This window comes from Heterocephalus glaber, unplaced genomic scaffold (assembly GCF_053883595.1).
Source record: "Heterocephalus glaber isolate CG9 unplaced genomic scaffold, H.glaber_assembly_v1.0 deba00001190, whole genome shotgun sequence".
Classification (NCBI taxonomy): domain Eukaryota; kingdom Metazoa; phylum Chordata; class Mammalia; order Rodentia; family Bathyergidae; genus Heterocephalus; species Heterocephalus glaber.
Window position 1 is genome coordinate 193940 of NW_028258211.1, and position 20864 is coordinate 214803.

At 40.4% G+C, this 20864-nt stretch overlaps 1 protein-coding gene across 5 annotated transcripts in view; it reads left to right on the plus strand.

Annotated features, from left to right (window-relative positions):
• The window catches only part of Akap19 (A-kinase anchoring protein 19), a 204635-nt gene that overhangs the window by 179113 nt on the left and 4658 nt on the right, over window positions 1–20864 (plus strand). The window lies entirely within an intron of this gene.

Here is a 20864-nt window from a genome sequence, read left to right on the forward strand (position 1 = left end):
GATATTTATCTTTAAGGAATCTGGCTTTATTATGGCAAAGTAGAAATCGACCCCAAATCAACAGTTGGAATTTCCTTTTTTCCTTTGGATGGGGTGTTTACTAGTACCTGACGTAGCTGTCATAAAGAAATGGGAAATAGCATTATTTAGGTAAAGCAGAATGGTTTGGGAAAATACTTCACTTTTTAACATTACTTTGACATGAAGCAAAAATTCCAAAAGTTACTTAATTGTGCCCAGGACATTTAGCAAAGGGGCACTTGTAAAGCATGGTCGGCCCTTGGCGCGCTCCGCCAGCTCCTCCACAGCGCTCCCGAGGACCAGCGGCGCTCTGCTTGGCCAGGCTGGGGCAGAGCGCAGCGCGGCCCAGGGGTCCGCCCGCCCCTGAGCGCAGCCTTGTTCACCCGAACTGGCAGCCGCTCCCTCCAGCTGTTCTCTGTAGGTTTCCCAGTAGTCGCGCTTTTGCCAGGGGCCCTCTAACTTTTGAAATTATATGCAAAGTTTTTCTGCAAAGATCTAAAGTTGTCATCAAGAGCCTGAAAAGAGTCCATGACCAAAAAATAGTTTACAAAGGTCTATTTGACGATTCTCCTTTTCATATCCCTGAGCCTTTTAAAATTTATTTTATTTTGTTCTGTAAAATGGGATTGTAGTAAGTGTACTCTGTCTGCCAGAGGGTTGTTGTAAGAATGAAATTAATAATGTGCATAAGGTACTTAGCATAGGGCCCCAGAAGTTGGTACATGTTATCGTTAATAATCATTTTGTATCTTTCCATACCAAAGACCCTTCTTTGTGCTAAAGATACTTAGCCCAAAATTGAACTAATCCAGAGTGAAGAAGAGTATATTTCCACCCTCAAATACTCCAAAGTAAATGCCCCCACCAACTTTGTTGTCAAGGTAGGCTTTAACTTTTAAATAGTGCAGTTGAGCATTTCTTGAATTTGTACTTTTCTCCTGCTTTTGATACGTTTTAATCTTGATTGTGATGTTCCTCGTGTTAATTCTGCGCACTTGGTGAGTTTTCACCAGACGCTCAAGTCACTGCTCAAGTGTCGGGAAGTCTTTCCGCTTTTGAAGTCTGGCCCTGACACCTGCTCGCTTTGTGATCTTGAGAAACTATTTTTCTATATCAATAAAATGTGGTTAGAAACATCTGCCTTTCAGGATAGTTGTTAAATTCCAAGTACTGAATGCACCACTATAGTACTAGCTGGAAATCTAGTTTGTCCTCAGTAGATATTGCTCAAATGAATGAATCAGTTGAACTCAGCACTGTCTTATTTCAGTGAATCAGTATATTTGGATCCATAAACTGTTCTAGTCCATAGGTCAATCTACTTCATAAGAATATGAGAAAAATTTGAATCCAGTGCCTTGCTAAAAATAAACCCTGAATATCCCCTAATGTATCAAAAAGTAAATGTGAATTAAAAATGAATGCTTCTTAGTGAACTGGTAATTCCTAGAAATTGCCACCCCACCCCACCCCATACTCCCTGTTTGTGATTGACAGTCTTTTTGCCAGAGAGTAAGAATTTCCCAGAGATTAAGAATTTCCCAGAGATTGGTGTCAAGCTAAATAGCCTGTAATGCTTAAGAACTCGAATTATTTTCTTCAGTTTTAAGAAATAAAAACATTTTCGGGGGAGCGAGTTGTGTGTGAGACATCAGCCCTCGCCCCAGGTGTTCTGGAGATTATCAGGCGGCTCCTGTGCTCACACCTGTGGGTTCGCTGGGGCCCCGTGGAGGTGAAGTGAAGACGGGCTCTTTAAAGTGATCCCTCGTGCTTGCCCCTCAGAGCATCTTAGTGAGGTTTCCAGCCCTTCCAGCTTGAAGCTCGTTTGCTTTTAAGGCAGCAAACAGGTGCTGAGCAGTTCTGTTTTCTTTCTCTAATTAATTAATATACCATCTGCCTTTGGATTTGAGAATTTTCTAACTGGGGCCTATTTCCCATTGCAAGTATACAGTGAACAACATGCATGAAATTGGTGGAGGAAAATACCACCAATTATAATTGGTATTATAATTTGAAAGTTTTGGCAGTAGTTAATAACTCTAGTCAGTATCTGATTTTAAGAATTAATTTATTCCTTAACAATTAAGGGTTGGGCTGGTGATGCATCTCAGTGGCAGAGCACTTGCCTAGCATGTGTGCAGCCCTGGATTCAATCCCCAGCACCACAAAATCTTTTTTTGTTTCAAATCAAGAGCTGTAAAAGTAAAATTGTTTTCCTAGGAGCTAACTAACAAATTAGCGAAGCTGGATGGGTAACAGACACAAGACTGTAAGGGAGACCTGTAAATTGGAGTGAATGCCCAGCTTGGAGGTATCCTAATTCAGAACGCTTTGTACGTTGCAGTGGTCAAATGAAACTGGCCCAAGCACTACTGCAGGTTCACATCCTTTGCTTGTAAGCGCCCTGACGCAGGCAGAACTGTGAAGTTCACCCTTCCTCCCAGCATCCCACACACTTCGGGCCGAAGTGCCTTGGTGCAGGAGATTGTTCTGTACAGAGCAACGGAAGGAAAAGTGACTTCTGCCCAGGAGGAATTTTTAATCTTCATTCGAGGAGCTCTCACATATATCAGTTAAATAGACACCAGTTCAAGAAGGGGAAAGGCTAGAGGACTTCGGGGAGGTCTGCATGGGGGAGATAGGGCTTGCCCTCTCAGGTGTAAGCAGGAAAGAGGGAAAGGCGCAGGGTGGAGAGAAGGGGAGGGTGTGCCCCAATTTAAAGAGGGGTAGGAGGAGGGAGTGGGTATTGGTGTGGCAAGGAGATGAGCTTGACAGGAACCTCCCTGGGTAGGTGAGAATCCAGTGGGTAAAACCAGAACTCCCCCGTGTGTAAGTGTACCTTTCCTCCTCCTCCAATCCTGACGTGCAGTCACAGACAGCAGCAACCAAAACAGCTCCTCGTGGAAAGAAGTGTAGCCTAAGTATTGTGAAAGATTTACTAAGCTTTACATAGCAGACTTTGTGACTTTGTGGTTTTTGACCTAGAGTCCAAGTGTGCTTGAACACTGTGTCTCCATGTCTCCGTATTGGCAATGGTTCTTTTCAGTGTTTCGAAGTAAACATAGTGCTGCCTGGAATTTAATTCAGGGGACAGCACTCAATACTCTTCTATTATTTATGCCCCCTGCTTGTGTTCAATATTTGAATTAGTTTCATTATATAACATAAAGACTAGAATCAATACAGGAGGGAAAAGCTCTTCTACCTCCCTAGGTTCAGTGACTGGGGACTATGAATCAGACTTATGAAGTACAGTGAGCATGATTCAAAACATTTCATTATGTATACAGTGGACCCTTGAGTTACAACTGGCCTGACGTACAAACCGCTTGGGTTACAACCAGAATTTTAGCTTTAACTTATGAACAGTCTTCAGTTACCATCTTAATGCCGGCTGCTTGTGCTTCCAGATGACCTCAGATACAGAGTTAACCCTTAAAGAGTTCTGGAAGGACCGTGACAGCATCCTTTCCTGTGAGATTAACTGAGAAATCCTGGGCAATGTCTCTTTAAGGACACTGAGATCTGCCTGTGTACAGGAGAGAGACTTTGAAGGCTGTGTAGAGGAGCCTGAGCCTTCACTGACCAACTTGAGCTACAACCAACCCTTGGGAATGAATTGAATTCATAAGTCAAGGGTCCACTTGTAACGTACAGTAATTCACACAAGAAATGTGACTCAAGGAGACAGAGTTCAGGGCTAACATACCATCTTAGTGCACAAAGAAAGCATGCAGAGGTTCTCAATCAGGTTTTATTTATCATTTTATGAAAAAATGAAACTTTCATAATGAAATAAGAGCAAAACACTAGTTATTGCACTGTACTGTTGTTACCTTCAAAGTAGTTACTCAGTAGGAGACCTAAACAAAAGATATGGTATTCTTACAAAAAAGAAACAGATAATAACATAAACTTTCTTTTCAACAAACTAAGATAATTAGTATAAGTGAAGGAAAGCAAACATTGAAATACTTTTAAAACAATGGAACATGTAATTTGGGGAAGTATTCTCCTTCCTGTTTATCTCTTCTATTTTGCTCTTTCTGTTTGTGTGTGTGTATACACATACAGTGTTTCTCGTATAAGAGAAACCATGTGATATTTAAGCTGTGGGTCTTATTTAACATTGTGTTCTCAACTTGCATCCATGTACCTACAGATCAAATTTATCTTTATGGCAGAGTAGTACTCCATTGTGTATAAATTCCACACTTTCCTTATCCTTTCATCTGATGATGAGCATATACACTGTTTCTAAGATAGAGCTATTACAATGTGTGCTGCTAGGAACATGGGTATGCATGTGCCCCGTAATATGATTTTAACTCTTTTGGGAAGGTACCTAGGAGAGGGATAGCTCGGTCAAATGGGATTTCTAGTTTTAGTTTTTTGAGGACTCTCCACACTGATTTCCATAGTGGTTGTACTAGTTTACATTCCCACCAACAATGTAGGAGGGTTCCTTTTCCCCTCATCCTTGTCAGCATTCGTTGTTGTTAGATTTTTTTGATGGTAGCCATTGTTTCTGGGGTAATGGGATCTGAGCGTAGTTCTAATTTTCATTTCTCTGATTGTCAGTGATAATGAGCATTTTTTCAGGTATTTATTGGCCACTTGTGCGGCTGCTTCTGAGGAGTGTCAATTCGTTTTGGTTGCCCACTTTTTGATTGGGTCGTTTGCTTTGGAGGTCTCATTATTTTTGAGTTCTTCATATATTCTTGGTGTTAGTCCTCTGTCCATGGAATAGCTGGCAAAACATTTTTTTCCATTCTGTAGATTGTCTTTTCACTGTTTCCTTTGCTGTACGGAAGCTTTTTAATTTGATATATAGACCAGGTTTTCTTTCTTTTTTTTTTTTTTTGGTACCAGAGATCAAACTCGGGTCCTTCCACTTGCAGGACTGGCAACAGAACCACTGAGCTAAATCCCCGGCCCTAGACCAGGTTTTCTTAGGAATTGCTGTGGTTCTATATTTCTCTTCCTAAGTAGGAGTGGCCAGGTGAAGCCACGTGTATGCAGAGTGAGCCCACAAACGCTGAAGGGACACAGCTTGGTTCTTCAACCAAAGGTCCTGGTGATTAAGATGATGTATTTACACTTGACTTAAAAAATGTACCACCTTATTCTACTTCAAAACCTAAATGACTGTTAACATTCTTAGAGTACACTTCTTTCTCTTATTATAATCTTAAGATACAAATAAGTACTTAAACAAGAAATCATTTGATGTTAATGAGTTCAGGGGACAATCTAGAGAGAACAGGTAAGGGAGTAACAACACTTCTGTTCAAAGACAGTCTAGATACTTCACTTCATTTTATGACTGAGGCAATGCCCAGTTTGCATAACAAACTCACACGCCTGTCTGACCCTATCCAGATCAGAATCCCAAGCATTGCCTTTGAACTTTGTGGGTTACTGTCCCTGCCCCTACACTGAGCAGTGCTGGCCCCTGTGTGACACAGGAAGAGCTTCTGGAGCTGCCCTGCAGGGAGGAGCTGCACACTGCGTGTGTCCCATGAGCCTGAGGAGGACCTTACTCTGGTGGTCTTTTGGTGACCTTCCGGTCAATCAAAATCATATTTATGTATTTCCTAGCTCTTGCTTTTTGGCGAAAGAGCATTAAATTTCAGTCCATTTCTGTTTGCTTGTTTAGCTGGTGTCATTTGCTCCTGTTAGGAGTTTATGGCCCAAGTCAGTGATACTCAGTGTACCCAGTTCACAGACTTCCACAGACTTCCATCTGTGTCCACATTTCCAGGACCCCTATAAGGCAAACCCTTGGTACGTTAGAGAACAAAGGATGACAAACATGCTGTTAGGAACTCAGTTATGTTTTTAATGAGCTTTGATGTGTTTTTAATGAATTGGCATTTTCACTGTAACACATTCAGATTGATACTAAACACACACACATGCTTAATACTTAAAGACCACAGCATGGGCAAGGTGTAGCTCAGGGGTACAGTACTTGCCTAGCATACACAAAGCCTTGAGTTTGATACCCGGCACTGCAAAAAGCAAAACAAAAAAACTAACGCAAAAAAACCACAGCATGGTTTTTATTATATACAGATTTGCATTTAAGGGGCCGAGGATTTAGCTCAATGGTGCTGCCGCCTGCCTTGAAAGTGCAAAGTCCCAAGTTCGATCCCTGGTACCCCCCCCCCCCAAAAAGGAACAGATTTGCATTTAATTAAAGTATGGCCAATTTGGGGCCGGGATTTAGCTCAGTGGTTTCGCCACCTGCTGCACAAGCGCAAGGACCAGAGTTCGATCCCCGGTACCAAAAAACAAAGTATGGCCCATTTTAAGCCCTAACTTAAAAGACGTCTTAGAAACCTGTGTGAAGGCTGAGACTGTGGCGCGCGAGAGGGCAGGAAAACAAATCTCTGTTAATCTAGCGTTTAAAATGGCCTTTGGGGGCTTGGCAGCCTGTCCGTTGACAAAGACGTCACAAGCTACTTCCTCCCCTCCCCCTCCCTCTCCCCCGACTCCTTTTCCTCTTTCCTTCAGAGTTTGGGGTTGTGTTTCCGGGGCCCAACTTCTTGGAGCTGTCTTCCGTGGCACGCTCCTGGGGAGCTTCCTCCTGCAGGCGCTGCCCCGTGGAGGATCACAGCACCACGGTGTCTCTTTCAAGGACCCAACAAGCCAGCAGCTGCAAGGCCCATTCCCGAGGAAGTGCCGGGGAGGGCGCCGCCCGGCACAGTTCAGATACTCAGTGCTTTGAAGGCTAGGAGTGACGCTGAGATCTCGCAATAAGAGCATTCGCCTCCTGTGTGCTGTGTGATAGGTGTGCGTGCGTCTGCACAGTGAGATTCAGGGGAAGGGGGAGGAAAAGCTCTGCTAGATTTTAGTTTTGACTGCCAGTGTTGGGAACAATCAGCCGCCTCGGTAAATGGACAAAGATAACACAGATTAAAGATCTCTTCAGGCATCCACCCTTCTTATGGCCTGAGTAAATTCTTATCCCCCCCCACACACTTATTTTGTTAAAAGTTTTTTTCCAGCATTGAGGATTGAATTCAGAGCCTTTGCACTGAGCTACATTCTCAGCCCTTTCTTATTTCTTTTATTTTCTTTTTTGGTACTGGGGATCAAACTCCGGATGTGCTTGAACTTGCAGTCCTCCAGACTCAGTCCCCCCGCAGTGCGTGAGTTACAAATGTGTGCTACCATGCCTGGCTACTTTGTTAAAGTTTGAAAACATTCTAATGGACATTGGTCCTGAACACATAGTAGACACTGGGTATCGGCTGCCTGGATGGTTAAGGGATGTTTTTGTAGACAACTCCTTTGTCTATCCTGAAGTTATTTATTAAGGCATAAAAGATGCCGTGAGAGCTGAAGTGCTGTCCTGCATTAAGGCTAACTGTGGAACCATTTCTTCATTATATACCAACTATTCTATTAGGGGAGACTGAAATTACACAAAGCTTATTTAATAATTTACAGGCTTGCACTACAGTTGCCTTATGGTTGTCTATCAAGGATCTGAACAGCTGTAATTATAAACAGCCAATCCTGTGGACACGGCCCCCAGCTCTGACTTAAGGATCCTTTTTTGGTGGTGGTGGTGGTGGTGGGGTTCAGACTCAAGGCCTTGCATGTGCTAGCGAGCAGTCTCTCACAGAGCCACATCTTGTCTCTGGATCATACTTTCTTATGCATGATAAAGCTGAAATCATAAGTGGCTTTTGAGGTATAGAAAGCACAACACTAAGTCTGATTAGGTTAGTACAGATGAGGCCACGCAAGTGACGAGCAAGTCCCGAGCTGGGCACGGGAGCAGTCAGTTTGCTCACAGCCTGAAGATGTGTGTGCCATTTTACCCAAGACTGGACCCGAAGACCAGAGCTGATAGCTCGGCCTGTGGTAGGAGCCACAGACCTGGTTGGGGCTGGGAAGCTCTGGTCCCAAGACCTGGTCATGCAGGGGCGATGAAACACAGTAACAGGAGGCTGAGAGGGAGCTGCTGTACAGGTCTTTACTGGAAATACTTAATTCAAATAAATAGAGTTAAATAAATTTATAATTTAAAGAATTTATAGAATAATTTATAGAATTAAATAAATTTAATTCTATAAATTCAAAAGAGGAAGTTGCACATTTAAAAACATTTATGATTGTAGAAAATATTGTTGGAGCAACAAGTGTTCCAGGAAGAGCCTGGGATTAGGACTGGGAGCTGCATTCTTACTTCGATGTGAACTCTTGTCAGTTTGCTCTGCAAGGAGAAACACACACACCTGCCTGTCTCATCTACTAGTTGGAAAGAGAATCTGTGTTGTTTTAATTTGCACTTCTCAAATAACTAGTGATGCTGAACATTTTTTTATATGTTTATTTGCCATTTCTACTTCTTCATTTGAGAAGTGTCTTATTCATTTCAGATGCCCATTATTGGATTGAGACTTTAAATGTGGGGGTCTTTTTTTCAGTTCTTTATATATTCTAGATATTAGTCCTTTGTCTGAGAACAGCTGGCAAAAAAGTTTTTCCTCTCTGTGGGTTTTCTCTTCACTCAGTTGGTGGTTTCTTTTGCTGTGTAAAAGCTTTTTAATATGATAAGATCCCACTTGTTGATTCTTTGTAGTATTTCCTACGCAATCAGGGTTTTGTTTATAAGTCTTTGTTTACACCTATGTCTTTAAGAGTTTAATCTATGTTATCTTCTAGCAGATTGTTTTTAATATTTAGATCTTTGATCCATTTTAATTTTAGATTAGTGCATGGTCAGACATATGGGTCTATCTTTAATCTTTGGCATGTGGAAAGCCATTTTCCCCAGCACCATTTATTAAGGATTTCTTCCATAGAAGGTGTTTGGCTTCTTTGTCAAAGATAAGGTAGCTGAGCATGTCTGAAGTTGTTTCTACATCTTCTATTCTGTTCCACTGATCCTTGGGTCTGTTTTGGGGGGGATTTTTTTTTTTTTTGCCAGTTATCATGCTTTTTATCACAGTAGCTTTGTGATATAATTTCAAGCTATGATGCCTCCTGCCTTCCCTTTATTGCCCAGAATTGCTTTTGCTATTCTAGATCTCTTCTGCTTGCAAATGAATTTTAGGATTGTTTTCTTCAATGCCGTGATGTATGCTACTGGTATTTTGATTGGGATTGCATTAAATCTGTATAACAATTTTGGAAGTATGGCCATTTTATACTGGTTCTTCCTACCCAAGAACAAGGGATATCTTTCCATTTTCTGATATGCTCTTCGATTTCTCTCTCAGTGAGCTTATCAGTGTACATGAATGCTATTGATTTTTGAGTGTTAAATTTGTATAATGCTATGCTACTGAATTTGGTTATTAAATCTAGGAGTATTTTGATAGAGTTTTTGGGGTCTTCTATGTCGATTATCATGTTATCTCCAAATAATAATTTAACTTCTTCCCTTTCCTATCCTTATTCCTTTTATTTGCTTCTCTTATCTACTTGCTCTGGCTAATGTTTCCAGAGCTATACTGAATATGAATGTTGATAGTGGGCATCTTTGTCTTCTTCCTGATTTGAGTGAAAGCTTTCCATTTTTGACCATTTAGTATGATGTTGGCTGATGGTTTATCATAGATGGCTTTTATCAGATTGAGATAAATACCTTGTGTTCCAATTTTCTGTAGGATTTTTATCATGAGTGGGTGTGGGACTTTGTCAAATGCTTTTTCTGCATTTATTGAGATAATCATGTGGTTTTTGTCCTTGGTTCTATTAATGTGGTGTATTACATTATTGATTTGCGTATGTTGAACCATCCCTGCATCACTGGGATGAATCCTACTTGGTCATGATATATAATCTTCTTGATGATTTGTTGTATTCTGTTTGCCAATATCTTATTGAGGATTTTTGTATTTATGTTCATTAAGGCGATTAGCCAGTAGTTCTCTTTTTTGGTTGAACCTTTCTCTGGTTTTGGTATCAGGGTAATGCTTGCTTCCAGGAATGAGTTTGGGAGTACTGCTTCACTTTCAATTTCATTAAAGAGTTTGAGGACTACTGGGATTAGATTTTCTCTAAATTTCCTGTGGTATTCAGCAGTGAATCCATCAGAACCTGGCTTTTTGTGGAGGTTAGTTTTTTAAATTATGCCTTCAATTTCATTGACTGATACTGGGTTATTTCGAATTTTTAGACCTTCTTGATTCAGATTTGGTACTTCATATGTATCTAGGAATCTGTCCATTTCTTCTGTGTTTTTCATCTTATTAGAAAACAGGTTCTCAAAGTAGGTTTTGATGATCTGCTAGATTTCTTCAGGATCTATTGTGATTTCACCCTAGTTATTCCTAATTGCATGGATTTGAGTCCCCCCCGCCCCCGCCACCTTTTTTTTTTTTTTTTTTTTTTGGTACCAGGGATCAAACTCGGGACCTTGCGCTTTCGAGGCAGGCACTGGAACCACTGAGCTAAATCCCCGGCCCTTTTTTTGATAAGGTTGACTAAGGGTTTGTCTATTTAATCTTTCAAAGAACCAACTCTTTAGTTGATTGTATTATTTTCTTAATTGCATTAAATTCTGCTCTGATCTTTACAATTTCCTCCCTTATACGTGCTTTCAGTTTAACTTGCTCTTATTTTTCTCGAAGCTTCAGTTCAAAATTAGGTTATTTCAGCTTGCTGTTTTTCTAGTGTGGGAATTCATAGCTATAAATTTCCCTTGTGTCCTCTAAGTTTTGGTAGGTGGTGTTGGCATTATCATTTAATTGTAGAAACTGCCTAATTTCTTCAATTTCATCTGTGACCCATTGGTTGTACAGGAGGGTGTTATTTAATTTCCAGGTATTTATACAGTTTTTGTGGTTTCTTTTGCCATTGATTTCCAATTTAATTGCACTATATGAAAATGAGTGGGATAATTTCATTTCCTTTGCATTTACTTAAGCATGTTCTATGGACTAATATGTGTCTGTTTTAGAGAAGATCCCATGTGCAGCTGAGAAGACTGTATTGTTGTGGGAGGACACTCAGTAGGTATTTACTAAGTCCATTTGTTCAAAGGTTTGGTTCAGCTCTTGTATTTCTTTGTCAATTTTTTTTTGTCTAGTTTATCTACTTGTGACAGTGGGGTTTTGAAGTCCCCCGTTAGAACTGTTAGTGCGTATTTGATTTTTCTTGTCCTTTAATGTTTTATATAGTTGGATGCACTGGTATTTGGTGCAGATATACTTATGATTATCTTTTCCTCCTGGATCATTCCCTTAACAAGTACGTGGTGACCTTCTTTGTCTGCAAACAGAATAGTTACCCACTATTTTCTGGGTTCCCGTGGCATGGAGTAATGTTTTCCATCCTTTGACTCTGTCTATGCATTTCTTTTTGAGTTAAATGTTTCTTGCATGTAGCATATTGTTAGGTCTTGTTTCTTGATCCATTCTGCCAATCTGTTTCTTTTGATTGGTAAATTGAGACCATTTACATTGATGATTATTGACTTATCCTTATTTTCCAATTGTTGGTTCTCCTTTCCCCTCTAATTACTTGCCTTGCCTGGTGGATTCATTCTATTAGGATTCATGGAATTGCTATCTTTGTTGTCTTTTTCCTTCAGAATTTTTTGGAGTGCTGGTTTGACGATCATGAATCTCTTCATGTGTTCTGTATCATGATAACATCTTATTTCTCCATCAATTTTGAAACATAATTTGTGAAGTACATCAATCTGGGTTGGAGGTTGTTTTCTTTCAGGGCTTAAAATACTTTAAGCTCTCCTTGAGAGTTTGACTTGAAAAGTCTGCTGTAATTCTGATGGGGTTTTCTTTATAGGTGATTAATTTCTTTTCTCTAATAGCTTTTAATATTATGTTCGTGTGTTGAATTTCTGGAATCTTGACTGTTATATGCCTTGGTGTAGTTTTTTTCTGATCATGGCTAATTGGAGTTTTCAGTGTATGACTTACTTATCTGCATGTCAATTTCTTTTTCCATGCTTGGGAAATTTTCTGCCATTACTTCTGTGAACAGGTTCTGTATGTCCTTTGTGCTACCTTCTGATTTTTCTTTGATTCTTATCAGTCTTGTTATTCTTCTTTGCACCATCTAGCAGCTATTGGATTAATTTTTCAAGGTCCCTTGCTATTTTTAATAAGTCATTTGATGACCACTACTCAAACCTGTCTTCTAGATCTGATATTCTATCCTCACACTGGTTGATTCTGCTGCATATACATTCAATAGGATTTTTTTATCTCCTGGATATCTGTTTGAACCTATTTTATGGAATCTAGTTCTTTCCTATGTTGGGCATTCATAGTTCCCATCACTTTCCTAAGTTCCTCTATTTTTTTTTTTTATCTGCATCTACTCTAGATTCACTAACCATGTCCTTCATTATGGTCATCCTTTCTTTGGTTGTGAAATTGAGTTGTTTTTTCCTAAAGTCTCTAGAGCTTTATTCCATTGCTACCATTTCAGAAAGTTTAGCTGGGTGTCTTTTGCCTGATTCCATCTCAGTGCCCCCTGGATTTGTCTTGGGTAAACTGGAGGTCTTAGGCTGCATCTTGCTTCCATGCCTTCTCATTTTCTCTTTTAAAATTTATTTTCTGCATTGATGCTTGTAAACTGCTTATAAGTAGATAGCTTTGTTACTAATATTGAGACCTGCTTAGGAAATAACTACTTTTCAGAGAAGTCTTCTAGGTCTAGCTGGCTTCTTGCTTTTGGGTCTGTCCCAAGATCCTGCCTCTTCAATTTATTAGGGATGAGAAATTGCTGCCTATTTGGCCTAGGACCCAGTTCTCTGGTCCTGGCCTATGGTACTCTTTCTGAACCCCAGTCCATCTTGGTAAAGAAGGAAGAACAACTGACCACAACTATTTCACCTTAGCTAAAGTTGTGCAATTAATAATAAGCGTATCAGGTATAGTCTAGTAAATGACAAACTGTGGTTAAGTTTTAATGTGCCACCTTAAACTGTGAGTACAAGATTTAGTTATATAACAAAATCTAAAATCAGAAAGTTACATACAGTAAATATTCCTTCAATAGAGTGATTTTATCCTCAGGAGAGAAAATATAAAGGGGATAAGAGGAAATAAAAGAAGTAAAAGCGATTAGAAGCAAAGCTGAAGGATAAAGGAAGATTACACTTTGGGAGACTGGTGAAGGCAAGAGGAAAAGAAAGAAAGAAAAGACAAAAACAAGGATTGAAGATGGCAGAGCAGTGAGTACCAGCAACAGTTTCTTCAAGACAAAGTCCCTGGAGCGTGGAAAACATCAACTTGGAGAGCAAACTGAGTGAAGGGCACAGGGAACCCAAGGCAATGGACAAAGAAGAAAATAAGATCCATTTCTACAGAAGAAATCACTCAGTGACGCAGATGGAGACCTCAAGGTGCAGTGCGGTGTAGCTGCACCTCAGGGAAGTAGCAAAAACAATTTTGCTGTACACTGCAAAACAGACTGGACTTGGATCAAAAGAATTTTATGTAATTGGAGATAGCAACAAGACCATGAGACACTGCTTCCTGAGTGGCCCTTCCCAGAGCCAGCAATTGTTGAGTGCAGGGAAACAGTCTTTCCACATAGTCACAGGAACAGAGGAGGTGGGGTCACCATCTTATTTCAAAAAGCTTGGGGCTTGCACCCCAAATACCCCTATGGCTGCCGCACTGCCAATGCCCCAAAGTGGAAGAGGGAAGAGCTCCCTTACAGTAGACTACAGGCAGCTGGACAGCATATTCAGAGAAATGCTGCTGAGAAGAGGTGTTTGGGACTACCCAGACTAGCCCTCCCCACTAAAGACTAGAGGCGTCTCCCTGTTCTTTGATCAGAGGTGCAGGATGGGCAAGCGGTTTGGCTGGTAATGGGAAGGGGACTCTCCACCCTGCCCTGTGACAGGCAGCAGGCAAACAACCTTAGCCAGCCACAGGCCAAGGGCACCCCTCCTCCCATACAACCAGTTCATGTAACTAGTCAGTGGAGTGGAATAAGGAAGCAGCAGGGTCCAGGAGGGACAATGCACCAACCCAGAAGCACCCTTGGCCTGGCTCCACCGGAGGGCATCAAAACAGTTAAGAGAGCAGCATGAAAACAGCCTCAGTGAGGAGACATGTGCAAGCCACCTGGGCAATATCTCAAAAGTTGCTGGCTGAAGAATGGCCACAGCCCCCACATTTGGAGGCCAAAATCAGCCCCATACTCAGTACCAACTGCAGTCTGGTTGGGGTTACACAGCTCAATTTTGGGCTCTGTTGGGGTTTCTAACAGAGCTGTGGATACCAGAGGAATTTTATTATTTTCCTTTTTCTCTGATTGCTTGATTTCTTGATTTGTTTTCTGTTTTTTTTTGTTTTGGTTTGTGTGTGTGGTTGTCTAGGTTATTTTTTTACCTTTTGTTTTGTTCTATTCATCCTCTTTCCCCAACTATCTTTCTTGCTTTTATAGTATTTTCATGTGAGGGAACAGTGTCTCTCCTTTCTGGTTCACCTCAATATTCTTTTGCTTTCTTCTCCACTATTTCTCTCCTGCCTTTTTCTCCAATCTTCCAAAGCCTGGGTGTTCATCCTGTGCCCTCCAGCCTTGCTTCTACTATTTCTTTTATGTCTGTTTTGTCCCCATCCCTCTTAAATGTCCCCCCACAGGGTAAAAATCACTCTACTAAAGGAAAACTCATTGTATACAAGTGCCTAGTTCATGTTGAATTTTGTTATAAAACAGAGCTTGCTTAGATAAAGGTACCAAACCAACAGTTACCACAGTGTGTCAACTGCTATGATGTGCTTGATGTTGTTATTGCTAACTGAATTACTTTAGTCAAGATGGTCATACCTGTTGTAATCTGTTGTTCTTTATATGACAACACTGTGATTGGGGTCACAACCATCGCCATAGTCCAGTACCAAAGGACTGGGTGCTGAGCTAGATAGATAGCAACCTCACACACTTAAATTGGCACAGTAGAATCTTAGGATAGACACAAAAACCAAGAACCACTTATACCAAGAAGACATCTCTGAAGAATAGACATTTCCTAAAGAAACTTCAATATAAATGATAAAGCTACATACCATAAGAAATCTACAAGCAGGCCGGGGATTTGGCTCAGTGGTTTTGCTGCCTGCTGTGCAAGTGGAAGGATCTGAGTTCGATCCCTAGCACCAAAAAAAAAAAGAAAAGAAAAAAAAAAGAAATCTACAAGCAACAACTCAGAAAACAAAACCAAAAAACTAGAAAATGACAAGATGCAGAAGCAAAACACAACCCCAGATCTCCAGCCAACCAAAGATAAGTCCAGGGAACAATGAGATAGAGGAAATCAGAAGCCACATAGTTAAACTTTCTGAATTGATAACTACAGAGGTGAAAAAAAAATAAATGAGGCTACAGAGAAAATAATCTTTCAGGTAAAAAATTAGATAAGACCAAGAACTAAAAAGCAATATTCACACTCATGAAACAGCAAACAAAAATCAAGAAAAAAGAAAAACAAAATTTCTCTGTGATTTCAAGCTTGTGGTTATCTTCTGGGCTCTATAGTTTTGTGGTAATTTCCAATTCAAAGCCTGTCTTCACTGTCTCTGGTAGACAAAGGAGTCAGACAGAGCCCAGATCCATACTGGATGATCCTAGCAAGCCTGCAATAGGAATAGTGTGGGGTGCCGATTCTGGTGCTTTCAGCTCCACACAAGTTCAGGCTGATCCTTGCCTCTGGTTGTGGGGTTGGGGCCTGACCTGTTCAGCCTTCAATAGTCTGGGTGCCTCTTTCAAGCCTGACCTTTGCTCCCTGACCCTAGATGTCTCCCTCAGTGGTGCCTTACCCAGTTGGTGGGAGCTCTGAGAGGGAGCCAATCCACAGCTGCTCTGAGTTGGGTTCAGTTGGCCACTCCCTAAAATGGCTTCTGGTTAAGCTCCCTTTCTAGGGGATGCTTGGACTGGAGACACTCACCGGGTGTAGTTTACATCATCCACTGCTCTGTTCCCCTGGTGGATTTCTCTGTGGAGTCCTCTGGGGTCCCCCACCTTCACTGTATCTGTAGATTTGCGCCTCCTCTTACCCCACAAGCCAGGAGTCAGGGAGACAGTGAAGCTTACCCCTTTTTTATTTGGCACTGGTCTGTCTCTTCACTTTCATTGTGGGCTCCAATTCTTCCTTCAGATCCTTCTTGGGTCCTGGTGATTTACCTTCCTCCTCTTCTTCTCCAAGTTGTTATATTCCAATGTCTGGATTCTGAGTCTCAGAGGCTGACCCACTGGAGCTTACTGTACCACCATCTTCTTGATGAATCCATATTGAGTTTTAAATGTTCTTTATATATTTTGAATAACAATACTTATCAAATGTTTTCATAACATTCTCTTCCAGTCTGTGGCTTGTCTTCTCATTTTCTTGACAATGTATTATGAACAACAGTTTTTATTGAAGCCATTGTCATTTATGGGTTTGCTCCTGTGTTATCTTTTAGGAATGTTACAGCTTTGTGTGGTATATTTTAGTTCTGTGAACCATTTTTTATTTTTTGAAGGCTGTAATTTGTCTAGGGTTTCCTTTATAATGTGGATGTTTTCATCCAATTTGTTGAAAAAACTGTTTTCTCCCTTGTATTTCCTTAGCCAAGACCATTTACTCTCTGTGGTCTGGATCTCTATGTGGTTCTAGGGACTGAACTCTGGATTTATTTTTGTGGTACTGGGGATTGAACCGAGAGCTTTGACCCTGAACTACATTCCCAGACCTATTTATTTATTTATCTATTTGAAACAGGGTCTGCTACGTCAGTAAATTGCCCATTCTGGGTTTGTAGTTAGTAACCCTCCTGCCACAGCTTCTCAAAGTGCTGGGATTACAGACATATATACTGTGCTGCCTGGATCTTATTTTTAAACTAATCTAATCAGCTCTGCTTTTTTAATTGAAATCTTTAGTCCATTTTCTATAAAAGTTTTTTCTGTGGAAGTTGGTCACCTGTTTAACTGTCCCCTATTTTTCTTTCTCCCCATATTCCTCCTTTCCTTTTTTCAGAGTTAAATATATCAAATCCTGATTGTTTTCAAGTCATACTTGCATTATCCTTTTAGCTGTTACTCTGTTCAATTTTTTAAATTGCCTTGACTTTTAAACTGGGTAAATCTATGGATTTATGTTCAAATTCAGTCCTTTTGGAATGTCCATTAGCCCACAGAATGAACTATTTTCATTCTCAAGTCTCCATCTTATAATTCTGATTTCTCTATTTGTTCACTATTTATGATCATTTTCCCTTGTACCCCTGAATATATTTAATTAACTAAAGTTCTGTTAATTATCAAATGCTAAGTCATTTTGGGTTCCATTGTTAATGGCTGTTTTTCTTGACTGTGGTCACATTTTCTTGCTTCTCTGCATAACTAGTAATTATTTTACTGTGTGAAGTACACTGATTACTCCTTGTGTCTAGTCTGGATTATGTCATCTTCATCTTTTTAATTTTTAAAATAACTTATCAAACACACAGATACAAAACATTAAAACCATTCAAAGAAGAACAATGCAAGGGGAAAAAATTACAATAATATTCAAATACAGTAGAACTCAACCAAAACAAAACTGAAAAGCACTTAAATATTTTTCCATATAACTTAAAAAAGCATCTCAAGCACCAACAAGACACCAGAGGATGTGATTTGTTTCAGAAAGATCTCCAAAACCAACATTGAACAAATAATGATCTGGAAAAAAACTCGTTAGCAGACTCCACATAAGCCAAACTTCTCCCTAATTTAAATTTCGATAGTCATATGACACGGGATGGAAACACAATCCAAGAAATGTTATTAGGCCATTTCATCTGTGTGTATCCTTATTTACACTATCAGTTTCTCACACTAGAGAAACTATTTGGTATTTACACGTGTCCTATTTCACTTAAGAGGATGGCCTCAATATGCATCCATTTAGCTATAAACGTCTCTAGTTTCTCATTCTTTATGGCTTAGTACTCCATTTTATTTTTTAGAACCCCCACATTTTCTTTATCCAGTCTCCAGTTGATTAGCAGTTGGGCTGCTTACAAGTTTTAGCTATTATGAACTGTGCTGCTATGAACATGGGTGCACATGTATCACTGTGGTATGATTCTTTTAATTCTTTGGGGAAGCTATCCAGCAGGGGAATAGCTGGGTCAAATGGGACTTCCAGTCCTAGTTTGCCGAGGTACCTCCATACTGATTTCCACAGTGGTTGCACCAGTCTACACTCCCACCAACACTGGAGAAGGGTTCCTTTCTCCCCACACCCCTACCAGCATTTGTTATTAGATTTCTTAATAGCCATTCTTTCTGGGGTGAGGTGAAATCTCAGTGTTGTTTTCATCTGCATCTCTCAAATAACCAGTGATGTTGAACATTTTTTTCATATATTTGCTGCTTTTACTTGTCTGAGAAATGTCTCTTCATTTTGGATGCCCATTTTTGAATTGGGTCTTTAATTTGGGGGGGTCTGATTTTTTTTCAGTTCTTTATATATTCTAGATAGTAGTCCTTTGTCTAAGGTACAGTTGCTGAAAATTTTTTCCCACATTGTAGGTTGTGTCTTAACTCTGTTGGTGGTTTCTCTTGCAGTGCAGAAGCTTTTTAATAAGATGAGATCCCACTTGTTGATTCCTTGTGCAAGTTCCTGTGCCACTGAGGTTTTGTTCATAAAGTCTTTTCCTATGCCAATGTCTTCAAGAGTTCTACTTAACATCTTCCAGCAAATTTAGTGTTTCTGCCCTAATATTTAAATCTTTAATCCATTTCGATCCTAATTTAGTGCACGGTGATAGGTATGGGTCTAGTTTTAATCTCTGGCAGGTTGAAATCCAGTTTTTCCAACACCATTTATTAAATAGGCTATCTTTCCTCCAATGTGGATGGTTGGCTCCTTTGTCAAAGATGAGGTGGCTGAGCATATCTGTAGTTGTTTCTGCATCTTCTAATGCATTCCACTGATCCTTGGGTCTGTTTGTCAGTACCATGCTGTTTTTATCACAGTAGCTTTGTAGTATAGTTTCAAGTTGGGGATTGTGATACCCCCAGCCATATCTCTGTTGCCAAAAATTTCTTTTGCTATTCTAGGTCTCTTCTGGTTCCAAATGAGTTTCTGGATTGTTTTCTCTAGTTCTGTGAAATATATTGTTGGAATTTCAATCGGCATTGCATTAAACCTATTTAATAGTTTTGGAAGTGTGGCCATTTTCACTATATTGGTTCTTCCTATCCAGGAACAAGGGATGTCTTTCCATTTTCTTATATCCTGCTCAGTCTCCTTTTTCAAAGTGCTATAGTTTTCAGTGTAGAGGTCTTTTGCTTCCTTTGTTAAATTGACTCCTAGCTATTTCATTTTTGGGGATGCTATTGTATAAGAAATTGTTTCCCTAATTTCTCTCTCAGTCTACTATTTGTATATAAAAAGGCTGTTGTTTTTTGAGTGTGGACCTTATATCCAGCTACTCTATTGAATCTGTCAATTAAGTCTAGAAGTCTTTTGGCAGAGTATTTTGGGTCTTCTATGTAAAGTATCATATCACCAGCAAATAATGATAGTTTAACTTCTTCCTTTCCTAATTGCTTTGGCTAATGTTTCAAGAGCAATATTAAACAGGAGTGGTGATAGTGGGCATCCTTGTCTTGTTCCTGATTTTAGCATCAAAGTGTTTAGTTTTTGACAATTTAGTATGATGTTGACTGTTGGTTTTTCATAGATAGCCTTAATGAAGTTGAGATAAAGACCTCCTATTCCAATTTTCTGTAGGGTTTTTATCATGAATGGGTGTTGGATTTTGTCGAATGCTTTTTCTGCATCTATTGAGATGGTCATAAGGTTTTTGTCCTTGGCTCTGTTAGTATAATGTATTATATTTATTGATTTACATATGTTGAACCATCCTTGCATCCCTGGGATAAATCCAACTTGGTCAGGGTGTATGATCTTCTTGATGACCCTTTGTATTGTTTTCCAGTATCTTGTTGAGGATTTTTGCATCTATGTTCATTAGGGAGATTGGCCTGTAATTCTCTTTTTGGGTTGTGTCTTTCCCTGGTTTTGGAACCAAAGTAATACTTGCTTCCAGGAATGAATTCGGAAGCTTTGCTTCCCTTTCAATTTCCTTGATAAGTTTAAAGAATAATGGTGATAGTTCTTTAAATGTCTTGTAGAATTCAGCAGTGAATTCTGGATGCTGGCTGGATGGCCGGTGGGCCTGGGGGGGGGGGGGTCCTCATGGTCTCTCGGATGCAAGTGAGTGGAGCAAGCCGTAAGGATTAGGAGCAGGGCACAGCTACCCGTGTCTGACCACAAGGCCAAACTGGCAGCCGGTGTGCCTCCTCATTGAGTTATCAGCCCATTGGTAGCTGCAGCCAGGCGGAAAGTTTATGCCATGCTCACTGCCACCCGCACCAGGCACCATCAGGGAGGAAGGCGTCAGCTCCTCGCCTGGCCCACGCAACAGTCCCTGTGCCCAGGCCGCCACCCCGGCCAGGCTGGGTCTGAGTTGGGGTCCAGTGGGGCTTGGGTAGAAAGTACAAGGCGAGGGAAGGTCGAGGCGCAGCTCCCCGATGGTGTGTCAGCCTGCGGCCAAGCACTCTTGTATTGAGTTCTAGTCTAAGAGTGAGACTACTTGAATTTAACCTGACCTGGCCAATGCCAAGCTGACTGTTTTTGTAAATGAAGTACCCACGTATTTACAGTGTTTGTGGCTACTTTGTACTGTAATACCAGAAATGAGTAATTGTGACATACACTGTATGTGCCTCAGTCCATTCAGGCTGCCATGACAAAATACCGTGGGCTAGGTACTTATAACAACAGAAATATATTTCTCATAGTTCCAGAGCCTGGAAGTCCACTCAGTCAAGACACTAGCAGAATCAGTGTCTGTTGA